This window comes from Nerophis lumbriciformis, linkage group LG34 (genome assembly GCF_033978685.3).
Source record: "Nerophis lumbriciformis linkage group LG34, RoL_Nlum_v2.1, whole genome shotgun sequence".
Taxonomy (NCBI): Eukaryota; Metazoa; Chordata; class Actinopteri; order Syngnathiformes; family Syngnathidae; genus Nerophis; species Nerophis lumbriciformis.
Genome location: NC_084581.2, coordinates 17218476 through 17242641, shown reverse-complemented (window position 1 = coordinate 17242641; position 24166 = coordinate 17218476). Strand labels below are relative to the sequence as shown.

General features: G+C 37.4%; 1 protein-coding gene across 1 annotated transcript in view; it reads right to left on the bottom strand.

Moving 5' to 3' along the window:
- Positions 1–612: 612 nt before the first annotated feature.
- Positions 613–24166, bottom strand: part of LOC133576442 (3',5'-cyclic-AMP phosphodiesterase 7B-like) — a 115092-nt gene continuing 91538 nt past the window's right edge. The window contains exon 15 of the transcript XR_009811637.2: positions 613–2005. The gene's annotated coding sequence lies outside the window, so the exon portion shown is untranslated. The remainder of the gene's footprint in view (positions 2006–24166) is intronic.

The window sequence follows — 24166 nt, the reverse complement described above, 5'->3', positions numbered from 1 at the left end:
GCATAGAGAAAGCTATGCAGCATTGAAGAAAACAAAGCAAAATAATCCAAGCCCAGTCCAGGGGACAGGACTGGCATACAAAGCATCCTGATTGGCAACTAGGGACAGGTGAGGGAGAAAGTGGAAAACAAAAATAAGAGCGCTGGACAGGAAGTAAATACAGAAACCAAGGAAACTAATAACAAAGTCCAACTGTCATGCAAGATCATGACAAACGGCGTGTTTACAGTAGGGCTTACAAAAAGGGCTTTAAATTGTCTTAATTCCATCATCAAGGCTAAAATTTTAGTCTATTGTGGCACGTCTCACACTTTTTTGACATTGGTGAAAAATACACACACACACACACACACACGCAGACACACACACTCACAGGCAAAACCACCGACTACACAGTGAGGTTATCAGAGCTGAACACTAGTACAGTGGTCGTGGGGAGGCGTGTGAGGATGTGTACACTTATGTGTGTGTGTGTGTGTGTGTGTGTGTGTGTGTGTGTGTGTGTGTATGCTGTGTGTGTATGCTGTGTGTGAAGGAGTTTACGAGGGTAGGGGGCAGGTATCTTTGGGGGGAAGGGGAGGCGGTGGTTTAAGGAGCACAGCCGTGCAGAGAGATAAGAAGCTGTGGGATTGTAAAAAAAATGGACAGGGAGTGTTGACTGCCTTGTTTGCCGCCACTATTTGGACATTTTTATTGTGACTAATGAGCGAGTGGAAGAAGTTGTGTTCAGAAACAATTGTTGACAGTCAACATGCATTGTTGCATTTACAAACCCACGTCTGAGACGTTTCACCTGCTCTGGGAAAACTCGCTAAAGAAGACCGAGTGATGATAGCGGGCCTTATCCAGTCGCCACATACCATCTGCCATACCTTCTTTTTTTTTTTTTTTATCAATGGAGGGCCGTTAGCTGGGGATTCCCACTTCCTCACATTCCCAATGTAGACAAGTTGCTCCATCACGCTGCTCAGATCCCTGAACCTCTCACACACACAAACACACACACACTGATTAATCCAACACCTTGTATTGCTGTACCCGCTGCCTTCTCTTCGTCCGCACCCTCCGTGGACGTCTGGTCTGCAGTGGACAAGAGCGCACACGCGACGGAAAAAAAGAGAAGCGGGAGTTATGCAAAAAAAAATAATAATAATCACGTGACACAAGTTCGTCACAAAAAGGAGGCAGGCGGCGTGATGCGCTGTGACGTTACCTAGTGGTGGTGATGGCGATGAGGGATGCTACACGCGTGTTTTGAGCGTGCACATCAGCGGCATCGGATGACTGCAAACACACACAAACACACACACACACACACAAACACACACTGGCATAAACAAAGATTTTGCGGTAGGAAGTGAGAAGGAGGGGACGCTAGTACCTCATCACAATAACAACAACATCATCAGAGCACAGAAGAGAACTTAACAGCAAAATATGGCAAATATTAAACACAATTTTAACAACAGTGTCAGAAGGTGCCACGAAGGTGCTTTGGTTGCCAAATGCATTCTTAATGATGTGAATTATGTGAAAAGAATTATATTTATATAGCGCTTTTTAGCTTTAGCGCTTTACAGTGTGAAACCCAATATCTAAGTTACATTTAAACCAGTGTGGGTGGCACTGGGAGCAGGTGGGTAAAGTGTCTTGCCCAAGGACACAACGGCAGTGACTAGGATGGCGGAAGCGGGGATCGAACCTGGAACCCTCAAGTTGCTGGCACGGCCGCTCTACCAACCGAGCTATACCGCCCCCATGATGGAATGTACAGTTTTTTTCCAATTGCTTACACACTAAATTTGACATTTTCACACAGTTAACAAAAGTCTACACACAGTAAACAAAACCACTGTGCAGATTTGCCTAATATTAGGTGTGAATGTGAGTGTGAATGTTGTCTGTCTATCTGTGTTGGCCCTGCGATGAGGTGGCGACTTGTCCAGGGTGTACCCCGCCTTCCGCCTGAATGGAGCTGAGATAGGCTCCAGCACCCCCCGCGACCCTGTGAGGGACAAGCGGTAGAAAATGGATGGATGGATGAATGGATAGGCATAGACTCGACTTTACAGTTCTTGCAAAATATTCCACACAATGCTTCACACCAGGGGTACCCAAACTTTTTGACTCGGGGGCCGCATTGGGTTAAAAAAATTTGGCCGGGGGCCGGGCTGTATATATATATATATATATATATATATACATACATTGTCTTTATATTCCAGCGAGTGAATCCGTTTTGTCATTGAACATCAGTTAACATTGATGTTCATCAACATTTAACATTGTCACGTTATCGGTGGGAAAATAAATTTTTAGACAAAATTATTTGCCTGAGCGGCTACGAGACACTGAGAGTAACAAGAGGTAGAAAATGTATTAGAAAGGAAAGATTAAAAAATAAAATAAAATATAATAAATACAAAAATAAAAATAATAAAAAAAAAACATTCTTGGGTCTTCCGTGGGCTGGATTTTGGATGCTGGGGGGCCGGATGCGGCCCGTGGGCCTTAGTTTGGGGAGCATTGCTTTACACACACCTTAACATCTTGCACATGTGCTGTGGATGAAATAATATGGCCTGATCCAGCTAGACGGGCAGCTGATGATTAGAATCAGTAACTAAGGCTTTTCAGTACGTTCTTTCATAGAGTTGCTGTTGCCTAAGTCTGCACATGAAGACTATACTCTATGCTGTCATTTTTTATTCATGTCCAGATTTTTTTTCAAACCTTTTTATTTGTCTCAGATTTTAATTTGTACTCTGTGTCATTATCGACTACTGTGATATTTTACTATACCTGACTGTGGTTAAAAAAAAAACACATATTTTCAGTTTGCAGCATTATTGTTGAGCAGTTTTTGAAAATATTACAGGATATTTTTACTTTCTCTTTCGGTCTCTTTAGGGCCACTTCAAAGTAAAAAATGACGATTGCTATGGATTTGCCAATATACACTATATTGCCAAAAGTATTTGGCCACCCATCCAAATGATGAGAATCAGGTGTCCTAATCACTTGGCCCGGCCACAGGTGTATACAATCAAACATTTAGGCATGGAGACTGTTTCTACAAACATTTGTGAAAGAATGGGCCGCTCTCAGTGATTTCCAGCGTGGAACTGTCATAGGATGCCACCTGTGCAACACATCCAGTCGTGAAATCTCCTCGCTCCTAAATATTCCAAAGTCAACTGTCGACTTTATTATAAGAAAATGGAAGAGTTTGGGAACAACAGCAACTCAGCCACAGAGTGGTAGGCCACGTAAACTGACAGAGAGATTATTATGGTGCATGTATAAGGACCGCAAAATGGCACCTACTAGCAGACATATTATCTCGCCTTTTGTTTCGCAATATTATGCAAAACCAACTTTTCGTACCTTCTGGTACCTGCTGATGTGTATTTGGGATCTGCGTTAAGTCCTGAAAACGTGCGCGCGCCCGCCATTGTAGTCCTCCGCTGTTGCCATTTCTAATATAAAGTAGTGTAAAGTTCTTACTTATATCTGCCAGTAGACTAGCTATCAAAGCGTTAAAAACTGTAGTGAGTTTACATTATTCACCCAAAGAACTTTAGTTATTAGAGAGTTGCAGTCGGACGGTTTTTCACGGGACACATTTCCGGCCTTGTTGTTGCACTAGTGAGCCACGGATGAGGAGATGCTGCCCTGTTGTTGATTGAAGTAAAGTTTGAATATCATTAAAACAGCTAGCTTCATCTTTTGACACTTCTTCCACTCCCGTCCTTGCACGCTACACCGCTACAATAAATATGAAGAGGAGAAGACGCTGCCGAAGGTGAGCCACGAGCCACGTAAATAGGACCGCCCACAAAACGGCGCATCCTGAAGAGACTGTCAAAAAGCGACTTGAAGATGATCTGTAAATTATCATCTATGCAACATTTTCACCAAAGAATCACCGTCACATGTTATGTAGACCACAAGATAGTGTTTTACATTTGGAAAAAAATCATATGACTCCTTTAATGCGCCTTATAATCCGGTGCGCCTTTTGTATAAAAATAGACCTGAATAGACCCGTTCATTGGCAGTGCCCTTTTAATCCGGTGCGCCCCTATGGTCCAAAAAATACGGTATGCATTTCTTTTTTGAGTAGTCAGCTTGAAGCGTCCCTCTGTCTCCGACTCCTTCGTCGTCATGTGACATGAGTGCGTGTCTGTTAGGATTTTGCTTCCTGGTTTCGATGACTTGCCTTATAGGCCAGTCCTTAATGTTTTGCCCTAACTTTAGCCAATCGTGACTCATCATACGAACACCAACCAATCGTCATGGATGTTCCCATTCATCCAGGTCATTGTATTTTCTCTGTGTTTGTTTGGGCCTGGATTCGCAGTCCATTTTCTCTCTTTGTACCTTGTAGCTTTGATGTAAGCTACCTCAATACATGGGTCTAAAAAGAACTAAACTCCAAGAAACTCTACTCATTCAAAAAGCTCCTGGGAAATGTAATTAAGCTAATTCGCTTCGCTACATGTAGCTTGTTACTGCCCATCACCACCTGAAGGTGTTTCCATTAAAGGGTGTTTTGCGTCATGAGCCGTAATTCTCCTACAAGATGGACGCTTTTCCATTCCTTGGTTTTGAAGCTGGGATTACAATTGCAGCCAGTGCGGTCTTGTCAGTAGAAGACGAAGGCAGCAGGTGGTCGCTCAAAGGCAACGTCCTTAGGTATGGCCTCCAATAAGGGATTTTTTTAGGGAGAGAATTGTGAACTAGGAATTCACGGACACATTATGTCCGCTGTTTAGGTGCCTTTAAATCCAGCTCAGTGGCCTTGTAGTTAGAGTGTCCGCCCTGAGATCGGTAGGTTGTGAGTTCAAACCCCGGCCGAGTCATACAAAAGACTATAAAAATGGGACCCACTACCTCTCTGCTTGGCACTCAGCATCAAGGGTTGGAATTGGGGGTTGAATCACCAAATGATTCCCGAGTGCGGCCACTGCTGCTGCTCACTGCTCCCCTCACTTCCCAGGGGGTGGAACAATGGGATGGGTCAAATAATAATAATTTCACCACACCTAGTGTGTGTGTGACTATCAGTGGTACTTTAACTTTAAATAATAATAATAATAATAATTTGTAAATAATAATAATCATTTGTAACGCACTTTACATTTGTTAAAATCTCAAAGTGCTGCAAAGTATAAAAAAAATAGGTAAAAAATAAAAATTGAAAGTTAGAATATATAATAGAAAATTAAAATAGAAATAAAAACATAGAAAACACTAGATAAAACATAGAAACATAGATAAAATAGAAATAAAAACATGAAAGCACTGGATAAAACAGATAGACAAGCAGTGCATTTAAAAACAAGAAGGCAGAGAAATTAAATAAATGCAGAAAAAGTCTTTCCATCATGCTTTAGCGACACACTTCAATATCGAAACGTCTGAAATACCACTTCATGAGAGCGTAAAAATGTTTTGGCGATATTTGAGAGGTTTTTCCTTATATGGGTGCTCCCATTACAAGTGTCTTATTGCGGTATTTAGGTTTAGCGTCACATCAAGGCATGGTGAGACACAGCATCACTTCTTCTTGTTTCCTGCAGCTGACTAGTCGAAACTTGGCAGAGGTCTCATTTTACAATGTGTAGCGAAGCCTGAGGAAGGAGGCTTTTCCTTCACGAAAGCCCCGGAACTTCTCCCAAAAGTGAAGAAGAGGACAAGATTGTTCTCACTCTTGGACAAATACTTATAAGTACATTTTCCATAATAGAGTACATTTAAAGATGGCCATGCATTCTACCCCAGTGGAAGTAATGAACGCACTAACACATTCACGCAGGCTGTATGCAACTCATGAGAACTACAGTGCAACTTTGTCCCGCTTTCCCACATAAATATGCAAAGGAAAAGACCCTCAAGCAAGCGAGGAATCTTCATCTTATTGTCAGTGGTGACAGGAAGCACTATTGTTTTGCAGATTTGACCTACATCGCTGTCATTTCTCGCTAAATGGGCCACATTCTTGTGGAAAAAAAAAAAAAAAAGCAAAACTCCACCCATCCTTAGCAAAAACCACACTTACAGATGCACACACACTGACGCGCACACACACACACTGGAGATGCATCTTTTGACCACAGTTCCACCAATCAAAGCAAACCTGAGCAGAACCACACCCAACGAGTCCAGCGCTGATATTATGCAAGAAAAAGTGTTGTTGTTTTTTGTGAAGAAATAAAAAGGCTCCATTTGCAGCGCCCCCTATGGGTTGTGTTCAAAATTATTCAGAAAAGACATGCCAGCAGTTATGCAATACAAATATCTTCAAAGTCTTAAAATCTTTACACAAATGGCCAGGACTTTTACTTTAGAATGATATGTGACTATATAGCAGAGGTGGGACCAAGTCATTGCTTTGCAAGTCACAAGTAAGTCTCAAGTCTTTACCCTCAAGTCTCGAGTCAAGTCCCGAGTCAAGACAGGGCAAGTCCGAGTCAAGTCCAAAGTCAAGACTGGAAAGTCTCAAGTCAAGTCCCAAGTCCTGCATTTTGAGTTTCGAGTCCTTTCAAGTCATTTAACCACAGACTAATATATTTACACAGATTGTGTATGCTTTTAAAACGCTGTATTTATTTATTAAAACAAGTGCATTTGAAATTGCAGGGAAAAAGATAGTGCTGACATTGCACTTCAAAATAGCACTATTAACCAGTCATTTTAAACATGTAACTCATTCCTTTACAGAATAAACACATTTGAAAAAACAAGTGCAACTGTACTTATTTGCACAAAAGTGTTAACATTGTATTTCCATGGCATATTGCATTGTAACTAGTTCCACAGCAGTTTCTATCCTGTTCTTACCTTATCTCATTGATCTCATCTCATACTGTATGTGTGTTTATGTGTGCGTACACATGAAAAACATAACAAATATATGAACATAACAATGAACAGAGTTGTACTTTTTAGATGTCAGGACCCTATGCAATATGTACACATATTCTTAATATAGTATACATTTTAACTGACCTTTATTTGACTATGTTTGTCTTTTTGTAGGTGGCTAAAATACGCGGTGCTGCTGACTGCCGTCTAACGTTACGTTACTGTGTGTGATACATTGACTAACGTAATGTTACTGTGTGTGATACATTGACTAACGTAATGTTACTGTGTGTGATACATTGACTAACGTTACGTTACTGTGTGTGATACATTGACTAACGTTACGTTACTGTGTGTGATACATTGACTAACGTAACGTTATGTATAGGTACCTCATGAAACCCTGCTTAAAAAAAAATCACTTGACAAAAAGTATGAATAAGGTAGCAAACTGCAGTGGACGCAACAGATTGCCGTGTTTGCAATTACGTTATAACCATAGACATCTTATAAGTAGACGCAGCATTGGTTGCTGTGACGTGAGCAATTTGCCCGCCATCTTGAAGTGCTGATGAGGAGCCGGCGAGCAGCCTAAACTGACAGTTGAAAGGTAGAAAACAAAGATGGTGTTCAGCGTTTTCCTGCTCAAATGAGCGGACTGTTGAAAATAGGAATCGGGGGATTACTTTTCACAAGTAAGATTTAACATTAACGTACTATTGGTTGTATTTTATGAAAATAATATTACCACAGAGTTGAGAAGGATCAAAGATCTTCAATATTTGTATGTGAAAATCACAAAGAAATCTTCTGGGGGAGGAAACTTTCAGCCCCACCTAAAACAAAATTCACCAGCCACTACTGATTATGATGCATTCTCATTTTAGGCAAAGTATAAGACAATACTTTCTTAACAGTATAATTGTAACCAGGAATCAGTCTTCAAGTAACAATATTCAAATACTAACATTGTTGGGTTAAACAGAATTTGGTTTTATTCTGAATCCAGTGAAACAGATTGGTGGTTTTAGCTGATATGAAGACTTTCAGGTGTTTATATATGTTTAAGTATTTGGCAGACGCTTTTTTCCAAAGCGACTTACATAAAATAATACATATAAAACAATCACTGCAAACATTATCATTTAAGGGAAGAATGTAATAGAAAATATCAATACAAAGTGTCAAGACAGAATAAACTCTCTGCTGCTGCAGCAACAGAGATACAGTCTATAGGTCCCTAAGATATATAGATATCTAATGTATTCATACATTGTTTATGTAGGATACACGCATATGTATATATAACCTAATCATATTGTTTCTTCAACTTAAAAATAGTTTACCGTTTTTTTCCCCCTTCTCTGGGATTATATTCCCAGTTTTGATCTCGGACGTCTGGTCACTTAAGCGTATAAGAATATTATATTACTGTTAAGCAAACTATGAATAATAAAACACGCCAAAACATGTGTCTGTTATCATAGCTACACGTATGACAAAAAAGGGGGTGAAAATCAGTGGTATTCAGTGAGGTAAAATGAATTAAATGCGCTGACAGTTCATTGCTCCTGCCAAATGAATTGCACTGAGTGGAGCGGATCACCACTCCAAGATGGCGGCCCCGCGCCTCGTCTGCGCCAGTAGGCAGTAGCGCTCTATGCTTCGTCTACTTATAAGATGTCTATGGTTATAACTTTAGCAGTGAGTTTGCAGCCTCACTGATTTAACTACACAGCAAATAAAAGTCACGTAACTTAGCCAATAAACGTTATCTTACATTCAAAACTTACCCTTCTTTGTGCAACTTCAAATGTCGAACGAAGTTGGAAGTTGTTGCGTCTCCGTCTGTAATATTCGAACTGTGTGATTTGCATACGGCAATTCGTTTTTTGTTGACCAAGTCGTAGTTTTTATACCCGAACGAAACCAACTTTAACATAATTGTTTATCACTGGCACGTTGTTGGACAACTCTTGGTCATTGGTTGTCCTGCAATTTGATTGGATGAATGCTGTGTGATGAAAACAACGTAGATCTAATTTGATTGGCTGTTGTACTGACAGCACACCAGCTGACAGGAATAACACGCTGATAGACAGACGAAGAAAATGAAAAATACGGAGCGCTCCCAAATAACTTTTTAAGCTTTGGATTTTGGGGAAAGTGGCAAGTCATGTCAAGTCATGTCAAGTCAAAAGGCTCAAGTCCAAGTGAAGTCACAAGTCATTGATGTTAAAGTCTAAGTCGAGTTGCAAGTCTCTTTACATTTTGTCAAGTCGAGTCTAAAGTCATCAAATTCATGACTCGAGTCTGACTCGAGTCCAAGTCATGTGACTCGAGTCCACACCTCTGCTATACAGCACTGGGACACTTCATTAGGTACTTTCCAAAACTATCAAATCCAAACCAAGGCTTATATGAAAAAATAGCTCTCTGATGATGAGATGATATTTCTGACTTTTGGTCAGAGTTGCAAAGGGGTGCAGAATTCCGGTAGATTTCTGTAAACTTTCCATAGTAATAAATTGATTAATATAACAATTGATAGATATAACAATATAATAATAAATAATAACTCACTTTTGGTTAAGAGTTACACAAGGGATGGAAAATTACAATACATTTATGGAATTTTTCAAATAAATATTTTTTATACATACATATATATATATATATATATATATATATATATATATATATATATATATATATATATATATATATATATATATATATATATACTTATATATATATATATATATACATATATATATATATACATACATACATATATATATATACATACATATATATATATATATATATATATATATATATATATATATATATATACATACATACATATATATATATACATACATATATATATATATATATATATATATATATATATATATATATATATATATATATATATATATATATATATATATATATATGTATGTATATATATATATATATATATATACATATATGTGCAAAAAAGTAATCAGAGCAAAGGGTGGCTGTTTTGAAGAAACTAGAATATAAAACATGTTTTCAGTTATTTCAACCTTTTTTTTGTTAAGTACATAACTCCACATGTGTTCATTCATAGTTTTGATGCCTTCAGTGACAATCTACAATGTAAATAGTCATGAAAATAAAGAAAATGAGAAGGTGTGTCCAAACCTTTGGCCTGTACTGTATATACATACAGTATTTAATATTCAGATTTTTACTGGGTGTTTTGCAGAGAGTACATTGAATTAAGTGTGAGAAATCTTAAGTCAATGTTACTTCAGGGTCGCATGGTTTTGCGGTGGTCGTTTCCCCCAAGATGCAGAAGGACGTCCGAAAGCAGCGTGCATGTAACAAGGTGCTTCATTCCATTAACAAGGCAAAAATACGAAAGGGAAAACGTGCCAATGGCACGGGAAGCTACGCCAAAGCTTAAGCAAGGAGACTTGAAAACCAGGGAACAAGAAGCTAGTAATTCAAAAACTCTCATGAAAATAAATACCAACGTAAGTGTCGCGTTTTGCAAACAAGACTGCCAGGCAGAGTGTGGCGCGAGGCAGGAATAAATAGCTCTCTTATTAGTGACCGGGAGCAGGTAAACGTCCCGACCACTAATCAGAGACAGGTGACAAAAATCAGCACCCATGGCAACAAAGAAAACAAACAAGGGTGCAGAAACAGAACTAACCAACAACTAAGGAAATATCAAACTAAACAAAACATGACCCGGGCAACGGATCAAGACAGTCAATCTGTCTTCTGGGGTTTATTAACGGTGCCACCATGTAGTCTTTGTCAGAATTGACAGTATTTATTATTTTTTAATCTGTTCTATGCAGTAATGTGGGTAAACATTGTTAAACTTATTTATTTATTTATTAAAAACAATTTTAATGTTGGGGTGTGACCGTTTGAATGTAAATTACATATTGATGGGGATACAGTGCTATTTTTTTTGTTACAGCCTTATTCTGAAATGGAATAAATTCATTTTTGCTCTCAAAATTCTACAAACAATACCACATAATGACAATGTGATTTTTTTATTAGTTTTTTGCAAATATATTAAAAATAAATAACTACAAAAATCACATGTACGTACTGTAAGTAGTCACAACCTTTGCTCAATACTTTATAGATGCACCTTGTTGATGCACAATTGCAGCTTCAAGTCTTTTTGAATACGATGCCACAAGCTTGGCACACCTATCTTTGGGCAGTTTCACCCATTCCTCTTTGCAGCACCTCTCAAGCTCCTTCATCAGGTTGAATGGGAAGTGTTGTTTTTTTCATCCAGGATGTCTCTGTACATTGCTGCATTCATCTTAGTCTAGTCAGCTCTGTAAGAGCTACAGCATTCCTTTGTGGAGAGAGGAGAACCTTCCAGAAGGACAACCATGTCTGCAGCAATCCACCAATCAGGCCTGTATGGTGGAGTGATTAGACGGAAGCCATTTCTTAGTAAAAAGTTTGCCAAAATACACCTGAAAGACTTTCAGACCATGAAAAACTAAATTCGCTGGTCTGATGAGACAAAGATTGAAGTCTTTGGCATGAATGCCAGGCGTCATGTTTGGAAGAAACCAGGCACCGCTCATCACCAGGCCAATACCATCCCTACAGTGAAGCATGGTGGTGGCAGCATCATGCTGTGGGGATGGTTTTCAGTGGCAGGAACTGGGAGACTCGTCAGGATAGAGGGAAAGATGAATGCAGCAATGTACAGAGACATCCTGGATGAAAACCAATGCTTCCCATTCAACCTGATATACCTTGAGAGGTGCTGCAAAGAGGAATGGGCGAAACTGCCCAACAATAGGTGTGCTGAGCTTGTGGCATCGTTTTCAAAAATACTTGAGGCTGTAATTTTTGCATAAGGTGCATCAAAAAAGTATTGAGCAAAGGTTGTAAATACTTATGTATATGGGATTTGTTTTAGTTTTGTTTTTTTTAATCACATTTGCCAAAATAAAAATAAAACATTTTCACATTGTCACTATGAGATCTTGTTTGTAGAATTTTGAGGACAAAAATGAATTAATTCCATTTTGGAATAGGGCTGTAACATAACAAAATGTGGGGAAAGTGAAGCGCCGTGAATACATTCTGGAAAGATGAAAAAAAAGGAGAAATAGGGTGGAACAAGACAGAGAGAGACAACAACAAAAACACAACAACAAAACAGTATTCATGATAACAAATAAGTGAAATAAAAAAATTGTAATTAACATAAAATAGTGCAGATAATGATCATTACTACACTGTAATTATAATACTATTTTAATAATAGTACTGTAACAACAACAATATTAACAAAGAGTATTATATTTATATATATATATATATATAGCAGAGGTGTGGACTCGAGTCACATGACTTGGACTCGAGTCAGACTCGAGTCATGAATTTGATGACTTTAGACTCGACTTGACAAAATGTAAAGAGACTTGCAACTCGACTTAGACTTTAACATCAATGACTTGTGACTTCACTTGGACTTGAGCCTTTTGACTTGACATGACTTGACATGACTTGCTACTTTCCCCAAAATCCAACGCTTAAAAAGTTATTTGGGAGCGCTCCGTATTTTTCATTTTCTTCGTTTGTGTCTCTCAGCGTGTTGTTCCTGTCAGCTGGTGTGCTGTCAGTACAACAGCCAATCAAATTAGATCTACGTTGTTTTCATCACGCAGCATTCATCCAATCAAATTGCAGTACAACCACCGAACAAGTTGTCAAACAACGCAACAATTATGCCAAAGTTGGTTTCGTTCGGGTATAAAAACTACGACTTGGTCAACAAAAAACGAATTGCCGTATGGAAATCACGCAGTTCGAATATTACAGACGGAGACGCAACAACGTTCAACATTTGAAGTTGCACAAAGAAGGGTAAGTTTTGAATGTAAGATAACGTTTATTGGCTAAGTTACGTGACTTGTATTTGCTGTGTAGTTAAATCAGTGAGGCTGCAAACTCACTGCTAACGTTATAACCATAGACATCTTATAAGTAGACGCAGCATGGAGCGCTACTGCCTACTGGCGCAGACGAGGCGCGGGGCCGCCATCTTGGAGTGTTGATCCGCTCCACTCAGTGCAATTCATTTGGCAGGAACAATGAACTGTCAGCGCATTTAATTCATTTTACCTCACTGAATACCACTGATTTTCACCCCCCTTTTTTGTCATACGTGTAGCTATGATAACAGACACATGTTTTGGCGTGTTTTAGTATTCATAGTTTGCTTAACAGTAATATAATATTCTTATATGCTATAAGTGACCAGACGTCCGAGATCAAAACTGGGATTATAATCCTAGAGAAGGGGAAAAAACGGTAAACTATTTTTAAGTTGAAGAAACAATATGATTAGGTTATATATACATGCGTATATCCTACATAAACAATGTATGAATACATTAGATATCTATATATCTTAGGGACCTATAGACTGTATCTCTGTTGCTGCAGCAGCAGAGAGTTTATTCTGTCTTGACACTTTGTATTGATATTTTCTATTACATTCTTCCCTTAAATGATAATATTTGCAGTGATTGTTTTATATGTATTATTTTATGTAAGTCGCTTTGGATAAAAGCGTCTGCCAAATACTTAAACATAAACACATATAAACACCTGAAAGTCTTCATATCAGCTAAAACCACCAATCTGTTTCACTGGATTCAGAATAAAACCAAATTCTGTTTTACCCAACAATGTTAGTATTTGAATATTGTTACTTGAAGACTGATTCCTGGTTACAATTATACTGTTAAGAAAGTATTGTCTTATACTTTGCCTAAAATGAGAATGCATCATAATCAGTGGCGGCTGGTGAATTTTGTTTTAGGTGGGGCTGAAAGTTTGTAAACCAAACCCCTGTAGGGGCGTCATCCTCCCCCAAAAGATGTATTTGTGATTTTCACATAAAAATATTGAAGATCTTTGATCCTTCTCAACTCTGTGGTAATATTATTTTCATAAGATACAACCAATAGTACGTTAATGTTAAATCTTACTTGTGAAAAGTAATCCCCCGATTCCTATTTTCAACAGTCCGCTCATTTGAGCAGGAAAACGCTGAACACCAGCCCGGCATCTTTGTTTTCTACCTGTCAACTGTCAGTTTAGGCTGCTCGCCGGCTCCTCATCACCACTTCAAGATGGCGGCCAAATTGCTCACGTCACAGCAACCTGCGTCTACTTATAAGATGTCTATGGTTACAACGTCATTGCAAACACGGCAATCTGTTGCGTCCACTGCAGTTTGCTACCTTATTCATACTTTTTGTCAAGTGATTTTTTTTTAAGCAGGGTTGCATGAGCTACCTACACATAACGTTACGTTAGACAATGTATCACACACAGTAACGTAACGTTAGTCAATGTATCACACACAGTAACGTAACGTTAGTCAATGTATCACACACAGTAACATTACGTTAGTCAATGTATCACACACAGTAACATTACGTTAGTCAATGTATCACACACAGTAACGTAACGTTAGACGGCAGTCAGCAGCACCGCGTATTTTAGCCACCTACAAAAAGACAAACATAGTCAAATAAAGGTCAGTTAAAATGTATACTATATTAAGAATATGTGTACATATTGCATAGGGTCCTGACATCTAAAAAGTACAACTCTGTTCATTGTTATGTTCATATATTTGTTATGTTTTTCATGTGTACGCACACATAAACACACATACAGTATGAGATGAGATCAATGAGATAAGGTAAGAACAGGATAGAAACTGCTGTGGAACTAGTTACAATGCAATATGCCATTGAAATACAATGTTAACACTTTTGTGCAAATAAGTACAGTTGCACTTGTTTTTTTCAAATGTGTTTATTCTGTAAAGGAATGAGTTACATGTTTAAAATGACTGGTTAATAGTGCTATTTTGAAGTGCAATGTCAGCACTATCTTTTTCCCTGCAATTTCAAATGCACTTGTTTTAATAAATAAATACAGCATTTTAAAAGCATACACAATCTGTGTAAATATATTAGTCTGTGGTTAAACGACTTGAAAGGACTCGAAACTCAAAATGCAGGACTTGGGACTTGACTTGAGACTTTCCAGTCTTGACTTTGGACTTGTCTCGGACTTGCTCTGTCTTGACTCGGGACTTGACTCGGACTTGAGGGCAAAGACTTGAGACTTACTTGTGACTTGCAAAGCAATGACTTGGTCCCACCTCTGATATATAGGCGTAACACTCTTGAACGCATCATAATTAAATTATCCCCTCAACTCCCCCCAAAATGGATTAACTCGCTGGAATAAAAAAGACAATATAACATACATCCATCAACGTGGACGCATGTGAAAAAATGCAATATATTTATCTGTACAGTAATCTATTTATTTATTTATATATATTTATATATATTTATTTATTTTATATATATATTTATATATTATTTATATATATTTATTTATCTATATATGCACCTTATTGCTTTTTTATCCTGCACTACCATGAGCTTATGTAATGAAATTTTGTTCTTATCTGTGCTGTAAAGTTCAAATTTGAATGACAATAAAAATTAAGTCTAAGTCTAAGTCTAAGTGATATTTACCAATAACCTCTATTATATCCATGATAATATTACCGGGAAAAATAATAACTCAGGCAACACAGCAGGGGTGCATGTTCTGACCAGTTTTTACCCTTTTGTGTGTGGCGGATCAGAAGTAGAAGTGTTGGCTTACATAAATAAATACTTCTGTACGGGGGAAATTTTCATCATCATGCAGTCATCTATCAACTTGCTGTATTGATAAGTACAATGCTTGGAGGGATTCCCCAACGGCAACACACCTGCCTCCAGGGGAAAGCACCGGAGTTGACTTGAACATTGATTATCAATTATTACACACATGCCAAGAAACTATATGATGGAGGATCAAGGGGCCAACGTGTTTGTCAGGGACGTTGGCTGATTGAGTTGTAAAGTACAGGTGCACAGCCTTAAAGATGGTTTTAGGGAGAGTTTTCTTGTATAAACAACACTTCACGCTCACACAAACACTTCACACACACACACACACGCACACACGCACACACACACACACACACACACATCTTCTGTATGCACACACATGTTTAGATGCTACTAGATAAAGGTGATGTCCAGTTTTATTATCACCTGTCAGCAATGTTGTGCTATGTTCAGAAGTGGATTGGCCAAAATAATTCTAATGTGGAATTAGTGATATTTTGTAAGTAATGTAGTAGTAGTAGTGATATTGTACAAATAACGTCTTGTAAGTAACATAATGGTAGTGATATTGTACAAGTAATATCGTGAGTTCACATTTCAAATAGTTTTTGGAAACTGTGGACGTCGTGTCTTCCGGACCAAAGAGGAAAAGAACCATCTGGATTGTTATAGGCGCAAAGTTGAAAAGCCAGCATCTGTGATGGTATGGGGGTGTATTAGTGCCTAAGGCATGGGTAACTTACACATCTGTGAAGGCACCATTAATGCTGAAAGGCACATACAGGTTTTAGAGCAAAATATGTTGCCATCCAAGCAACGTTATCATGGACGCCCCTGCTTATTTCAGCAAGACAATGCCAAGCTATGTGTTACAACAGCATGGCTTCATAGTAAAAGAGTGCGGGTACTAGACTGGCCTGCCTGTAGTCCAGACCTTCCTCCCATTGAAAATGTGGTGCAATCTGAAGCCTAAAATACCACAACGGACTGTTGAATAACTTAAGTTGTACATCGAGCAAGAATGGGAAATAATTCCACTTAAAAAAATGGTCTCCTCAGTTCCCAAACATTTAATGAGTGTTGTTAAAAGGAAAGGCCATGTAACACAGTGGTAAAAATGCCTCTGTGCCAACTTTTTTGCAATGTGTTGCTGCCATAAAATTCTAAGTTAATGATTATTTGCAAAAGAAAATGTAGTTCCTCAGTTCGAAAATTATATATCTTGTATTTGCAGTCTATTCAATTGAATATAAGTTGAAAAGGATTTGCAAATCATTGTATTCTGTTTTTATTCACGAATTACACAATGTGCCAACTACGGAGGGGTGGGGGATTTTTAAGATGATAAAAACCCTTGGAAGATGTGGCTAATGGGAGTCACCGTTGTAGCCTTCCAAGCCCTATAAAACAACTTCAAAACCCTCCATCAACGTTTTGTATACACGCTGTAGTCTATATAGTAATGTAGTAACAGACACGTTCATGACAATATGTAATATGTTCAATATTTACCGTATTTTGGTCATTTCAATCATTGCCGGAACTACCGTATTTTTCTGAGTATAAGTCGCACCGGAGTATAAGTCGCACCTGCCAAAAATGCATAATAAAGAAGGAAAAAAACACATATAAATCGCACTGGAGACTATGAAAAAAACTGCGACTTATAGTCCGAAAAATACGGTAATTCTTGTAGGATCTTGTGGCTTGTGCAGCCCTTTGAGACATTTGTGATTAAGGCTATATTGATTCTTCGGCACATTTATTTCCGTTTCCATAGCAGCGCACGTCCGACTTCTGGCAACAACCCCTTCAGGATACAAACACGCTCGTGTGTTCCAATTAATAGCAGACTTGGTAACGAACAAGTAAGACAATTATTTTTGAACAAATGAGGATTCACAACCTTATACTTTTGAATTTGAATTTATGGAGGATGAGCTACGTGCTTCTAGAAGCCAGCACGAAGAAAGAGTGAGACGTTGGAGTAGACGGAAGCCAAGAGAGTGACGTGAAAGTGAATTGAAACTGCAAAATGTGGAACTTGAAGCCAAACTATTTCGACATAAATGGAGTGCTTACCCATAATTAATCAAAGAAAACAGCCCCAGCCAGCTAGACCAGATGAACAACTGTCCATCGAGTGAATCACTTTAATATTGATCATGATACACGCAACACGCCATGCGGGTTAGTACAACTACAGTACATACACTCTCTGGCTAGCTGTGTATAAACAAAACATGAAATGTAAGCTAATACTTTACAGATACTGTAATATGATTTTTCATGTTTTTCAGGCAGTACAGATTGGTGTCCTATCAAATTGTGTTGTGTATTACAAACTCAAATACGTTTCGTGCTGACGTAGAAGCTTATCTCTTTCCGTAGTTAGCTTTTACGGCTAATAGTGAAGCACGTCAATGTGTTGCTACGCTACAAAAAGAGTTTCTCAGTGTTTGCTCTTGCAATAACAATGTCGCTACAGCTTGGGTATTATACGGGTTACGGAACGTAAATTAAGTATTGTTGACGGTTTTTGAATGCATTTTTAAAGTGATTTAGAAGTTAAATTGATTGCTCGCATTAGCTGCATTGCTAGCTACCTAGAACAAGCCGATTTTTATGTTAGAAAGAAAAAATACAACTTTTGTCTTCTTGTCTCTAATAAGGATTGTGAACGATAGGCAAAATGTCCCCCAAAAAGTGCAGTTCTCCTTTAATGTGTGTTCCTACATGTGTGTTGGACGTCTTAGATGAAGAGAACAGTTACGATTTTGGTTTACAGAGTAGACAACTAAAAACTAAAGTTTTGGGTCTTGTTTTCTCTAAAAGCATACATTTGTCTAAATATGGCTAAGGACACGCATTATTGTGGGTTTCCTCATCACTAAAAGAAAACTCTAATCTCTGCCATTTTCAAATATGTTTTTTTTTTTTGAGTGGTCAGCTTGAAGCGTCCCTCTGTCTCCGACTCCCTCGTCGTCATGGGACACGAGTGCGTGTCTCCGATGATTTTGCTTCCTGGTTTCCATGACCTGCCTTATCTTGCCTCTGATTGGCCAGTCCTTAATGTTTTGCCCTAACTTTAGCCAATCGTGACTCATCATACGAACACTAACCAATCATCATGGATGTTCCCATTCATCCAGGTCATTGTATTTTCTCTGTGTTTTTTTGGGTGTGGATTTTCTCTCTTTGTAGCTTTGATGTAAGCTACCTCGCTACACAGGCCTAAAAATAGCTAAGCTGCAGGAATTGCTACTCGTTCAAAAAGTAGTGAAGCTACCGCCGAGCTCCTGGGAAATGTAATTAAGCTACGTAGCTTGGCTACATGTACATTAACTTGGTCATCGCTGAATCGAAGCATACAAAAAATAAAACGTTGACAAAACAATTTAAGTTAATATAACTAGTTCTCCTGGAAAGGTCCCATCAATTTATGGGAATTCTCCACACCTTTGTAAGAGTGTTTTTTTTTTGTTTGTTTTTATAGAAATAATTACTTAATTACCAAATTACCATGAAAACTTCCAAAATGTTTCACAAAATTCCCCAGAATGTTCCTCCCCTTTGCAACACTAACCAACACATTCACACCTTTTAGTATTATCATTATCAATATTACAAAAGCACCATTTTTTATATCCAAGGGCTATATATATATATATATATATATATGTATATATATATATATATATATATATATATATATATATATATATATATATATATATAGTACAGGCCAAAAGTTTGGATACTTTCTCATTCAATATGTTTTCTTTATTTTCATGACTATTTACATTGTAGATTGTCACTGAAGGCATCGAAACTATGAATGAACACATGTGGAGTTATGTACTTAACAAAAAAAGGTGAAATAACTGAACATTTATTTTATATTCTAGTATCTTCAAAATAGCCACCCTTTGCTCTGATTACTTTTTCGCACACTCTTGGCATTCTCTCGATGAGCTTCAAGCACACTTGTGAAGTGAAAACCATTTCAGGTGACTACCTCTTGAAGCTCATCGAGAGAATGCCAAGAGTGTGCCAAAAAGTAATCAGAGCAAAGGCTTGCTATTTTGAAGAAACTAAAATATAAAAACATGTTTCAGTTATTTCACCTTTTTTTGTTAAGTACATAACTCCACATGTGTTCATTCATAGTTTTGATGCCTTCAGTGACAATCTACATTGTAAATAATTGTCATGAAAATAAAGAAAACGCATTGAATGAGAAAATGTGTCCAAACTTTTGACCTGTATTGTATATATCTATCTATCTATATATTTCTTGTATTATATTGTTTATGTTAAATGTGGAGTGAGTGAGAGGGGTTGGGATATTATAAGCATTTGCTTCATCCAACCCCTTTTCAAGCCTTGCATAAATGTCACTGCCAAAATGTAAAATAAAAAATAAAAAAAATGTGTGTTGTTGTACTGTGCAGGTTTGAAATAAATAATTCAATCAATCAATATATATATATATATTCACACAACATACTGTAAATGTCCTGATACATTATATTTTAATGTGCATATAATGGATGTCATTATTCTTACAGTTTTACTTCTTTTGTTGCCGTCTTAAGAACTGAAAATGAAATTGTGAATAAAAACAACTTTCCAGGTATTGAAAGTGTTTCAAATAACTAATACTCAACAGACTGGATGATAAGAAAACAACAACAACAACAACAACAAGAGGCTGCTCCTGAATCTTCGAGTGGCAGATGTTACTTGGAGGACATGGTTGGGATTGCAAAACAGGAAACACAGGTCATGATAACACACACACACATACACACAGAGATGTGCACACACACACACGCACAAACTATTAAAAACGAAAGCATGAGGGGGTAAGCGGTAAAAAATGGATGGATGGATGAGGACATTGTAAATAAGTAAAAAATTGTGCAATTGTCATACCAGTCAGGCCACTTCTGCCAAGTGTGTGTGTGAGTGTGTACTATAAGTGATGGAGGTTACTCATCCAGACAAACAGGTATCAGAGGTAAAAGGTGGCTACTGATGAGAATATGATGATCTCTCACACACACACACACGCACACACACACACGCACACGCGCACACACACACACACACACACATTCTTGTATTTGTTACCTTCTTGAGACCTCCGAAAAATGCCTACCTCTTTAGGACCACCCTTTCTGGATATTTAAAGATTTGTATTTACAACATTATTGATATATACATACTATGCAAATATCAAAAAGCTTGTTGTGAAAAATGAGTTGCAATTTCACAAGAAAAACTTTTAATTTTGGCAGTATAATAACAAATGTCGTAATTTTACTCAACGCAAGTCAAACTTTTACAAGAAAAACTGAACATTTGTGCAATATTATGATAAAAGTTGGAATTTTACTCAAAAACAGTCGCAATTTTAGAAGAAAAGCTTAAAACGTTGGCAATTTTATGAAAAGAGTCGTAATTTTACTCGACAAAAGTCACAATTTTATAAGAAAACTTTTAAATGTTGGCAATATTATAACAATAATCGGAATTTTGCTTGGTAAAATTATGACAAAAGTCATAATTTACCGAATTGATCAAAATTATGACAAAAACCATAATTTTACTAAAAAGAAAAAATCACTATTTTACAAGAACAACAAAAAAATTGGCAATATTGTGATCAAATTTTATATGACAAATGTCACCATTTTGCATTTAAAAGTAATAATTTTACATAAAAAAGTAATAATTTTACAAGAAAATATTGCAATCTTACAGAAACAGAAAGAATATGAGAAATTGTTCCCAATTTTATAAGGAAAACGTCGACACATTGTGAGAAAAAGACTGCTTTTAGTTAATTTTTTTTATTTGTATTCTTTGTTTGTAATTGGTTTTAATCTTCATTATTTACTTCAAGTTATTACAGCATGTCTCTATATACATATTTTATTTCATTTTTTTAATTTTGGCCAAAAGGGGGCGCATTTTAATTTCTTACACACACATGTTATTGCATATGTTGGCCAGAGGGGGAGCACTTTTAAAACCGACACACAGTCAATTTGAAAAATCCCTCCTTTTTGGGACCACCCTGATTTTGATAGACTTCACCACCAGGGGTGCAAATGAGACATTCTCTATTAGATGAAATGGTTTTCCGTATTGGGAGCAAGATTTATGTCCTAACTTGTTCACTGGTCCTCATATGGAAGGTACTTTTCCTTGTTGATGTCTCAAGAAGCGTAGAAATACAAGAACACGCACACGCACACACACACACACACACACACACACACACACTCACACACACATATATACGATTGATAAACTGGTCTGGCAACACTTTGAACAGCATGATGTAGTTGTTGTTATAAGAGTTGTGCTACAAACTATATCCTCAAGTAACCCATTTAATGCAACACTAGGAAATCTTTTTTTTTTTTTTTTGCCCCAGGGCTCCCCCTACAGTTGTGAAGTGCTGTTTACTTTAATAAATAATGTTGAAGACATCCATCCATCCATTTTCTACCGCCTGTCTCTCTTGAGGTCACGGGGTGCTGGAGCCTATCCCAGCTGCACTCGGGACAAGTCGCCACCTCATCGCAAGGCCAACACAGATAGACAGACAACATTCACACTCACACACTCGGGCCACACTCATCTTTATAAACCAACATTTATGACAAACAAGGATTGGTAAATACTGCCAATGATCCTACATGCACCAATGAATACCATTTCAAGTTCCACCTTCCCATCCAAAAGCATGACAAAGTGTGTCCAAACTTTTGAATTGTACTTTTTGTATGTTGCACACTGATCAATTTCGTGTTAGCACTAACTTCAATCTCCTGACTTTTCAAGTTAACGCATTAAAGTGGATGTAAAAGCAACAGGAACACCATTTGCTTTAAGACATACGACATGTTTTTGTTTGGGGATCAAATTACAGCGTTAACATATTGTTGCTTTGAAACCAACTCAAGGCCCTGGGGCCACATGTGGCCCACCGCATCATTTTATGTGGCCCAAAGAAGCCTGGAAAGTATTTTATTTTGTATCTTTTGAACTTTAATATTGTCTACGAATGCAAAAAATATAACAGTAACATAAGTGCCAAACATTTTTCATAGAATTATGAATTAATACTGAAAAATCTATCAAATTGTAAACTGTAAGATGTCATGATCTGTGGTCTGGACCTGTTTTTTGTTATTTTCTGTTAGTTTAAGACTCCAATAGTTCCTGTTTTGGTGCATCCTTGTTTGTTTTAGTTGCCATGACGACTGATTAGTTTCACCTGCCTCATGTGTTCGGGACACGCACCTGCTCTAATTAGAAACTATTATTTAAGCCTGTCTTTGCCAGTTAGTCGGCCTGGCGTCATTGATTGTTTCATGCTGCTCGTTTCTTGCCACAGTAAGTTTTATTTGTTTCATGTCCATAGTTCAGGCTAAGTGTTAGCGTATGTTTTCTGCTTTAAGTTTTATGTCCCTTAGCCTCTCGTGCAATCGGCACGCTTTCCTTTTATTTTAGTTCCTGACTTTTGTCTTGTGTAGGATTTATTAATTAATAAATATGTTCCTACCTTCACGCTTTGTCCGTAAAACTCAGTTTGCTTCAATCCTCGCAGTAAGTTGCGAAGACCCCCCGTTATGACATAAAAATGACAAAATGATTCACGTTAAAAATCTGGCAGAATTTATCAGTAAAAAAAAACATTTTTACAGTTTTTTCCATTTACAGTATTGCACCGTAAAAACAACCGTAGATTTTACAGTAATATGTTGTAAAAACCACAGCAAATTTTCCGATAAAATTCTGGCAACTGAGCTGCCAGTTTTTACCACAAACACCAATTTGTACTTAAAAATATTTAATCAAATGCATAAGCAATTGCGTATTAATATCATGAGCTGAATCCTTATACATTCATATCCATATATTATTCACTCTTACAAGCGGCCCTCAGAGGGCGGCCATAACTGCGATGTGGCCCTCAATGAAAACAAGTTTGACACCCCTGCTTTAAAAGGTGCCATAAGACTCCATATATTATCTGACAAAATTGAGTACATGCATCACCTTCCTCCAAGCATTTTTATTGCAGCTTGTCTTCTTCTCAAAAGACAATATTCCCAAAAGTAAACTTGGATATACTTTTAGAGTAGTCAGTGTATAGCGTGGAAAGAATTCAAAATTTACAATTAACACTAAGCTATTATTGTCTACATATATGGCAACACAAGAGAGCTGCAAGATAATTGTGTCTTATCTGAAGTTTATCACTGTAGTGTCATGGCCTGCACTGTAAAAATAAATAAATAAATAACTGTAAACACTACGGCAAGCAATTGTTAAATAACAAGGTAAAAAAAACGTAAAATCGAAAATAGTTTATCACACTAGTAAATGCAGTGGATTCCTGCAAATCAAGAAATAGTAGCTCATCTAAATTACTATGGTTATAATACGTCAAAAACACTTGACTGTGAAAATAATGAAACATTTTACAATGTATTTGCAAATACTGTAAT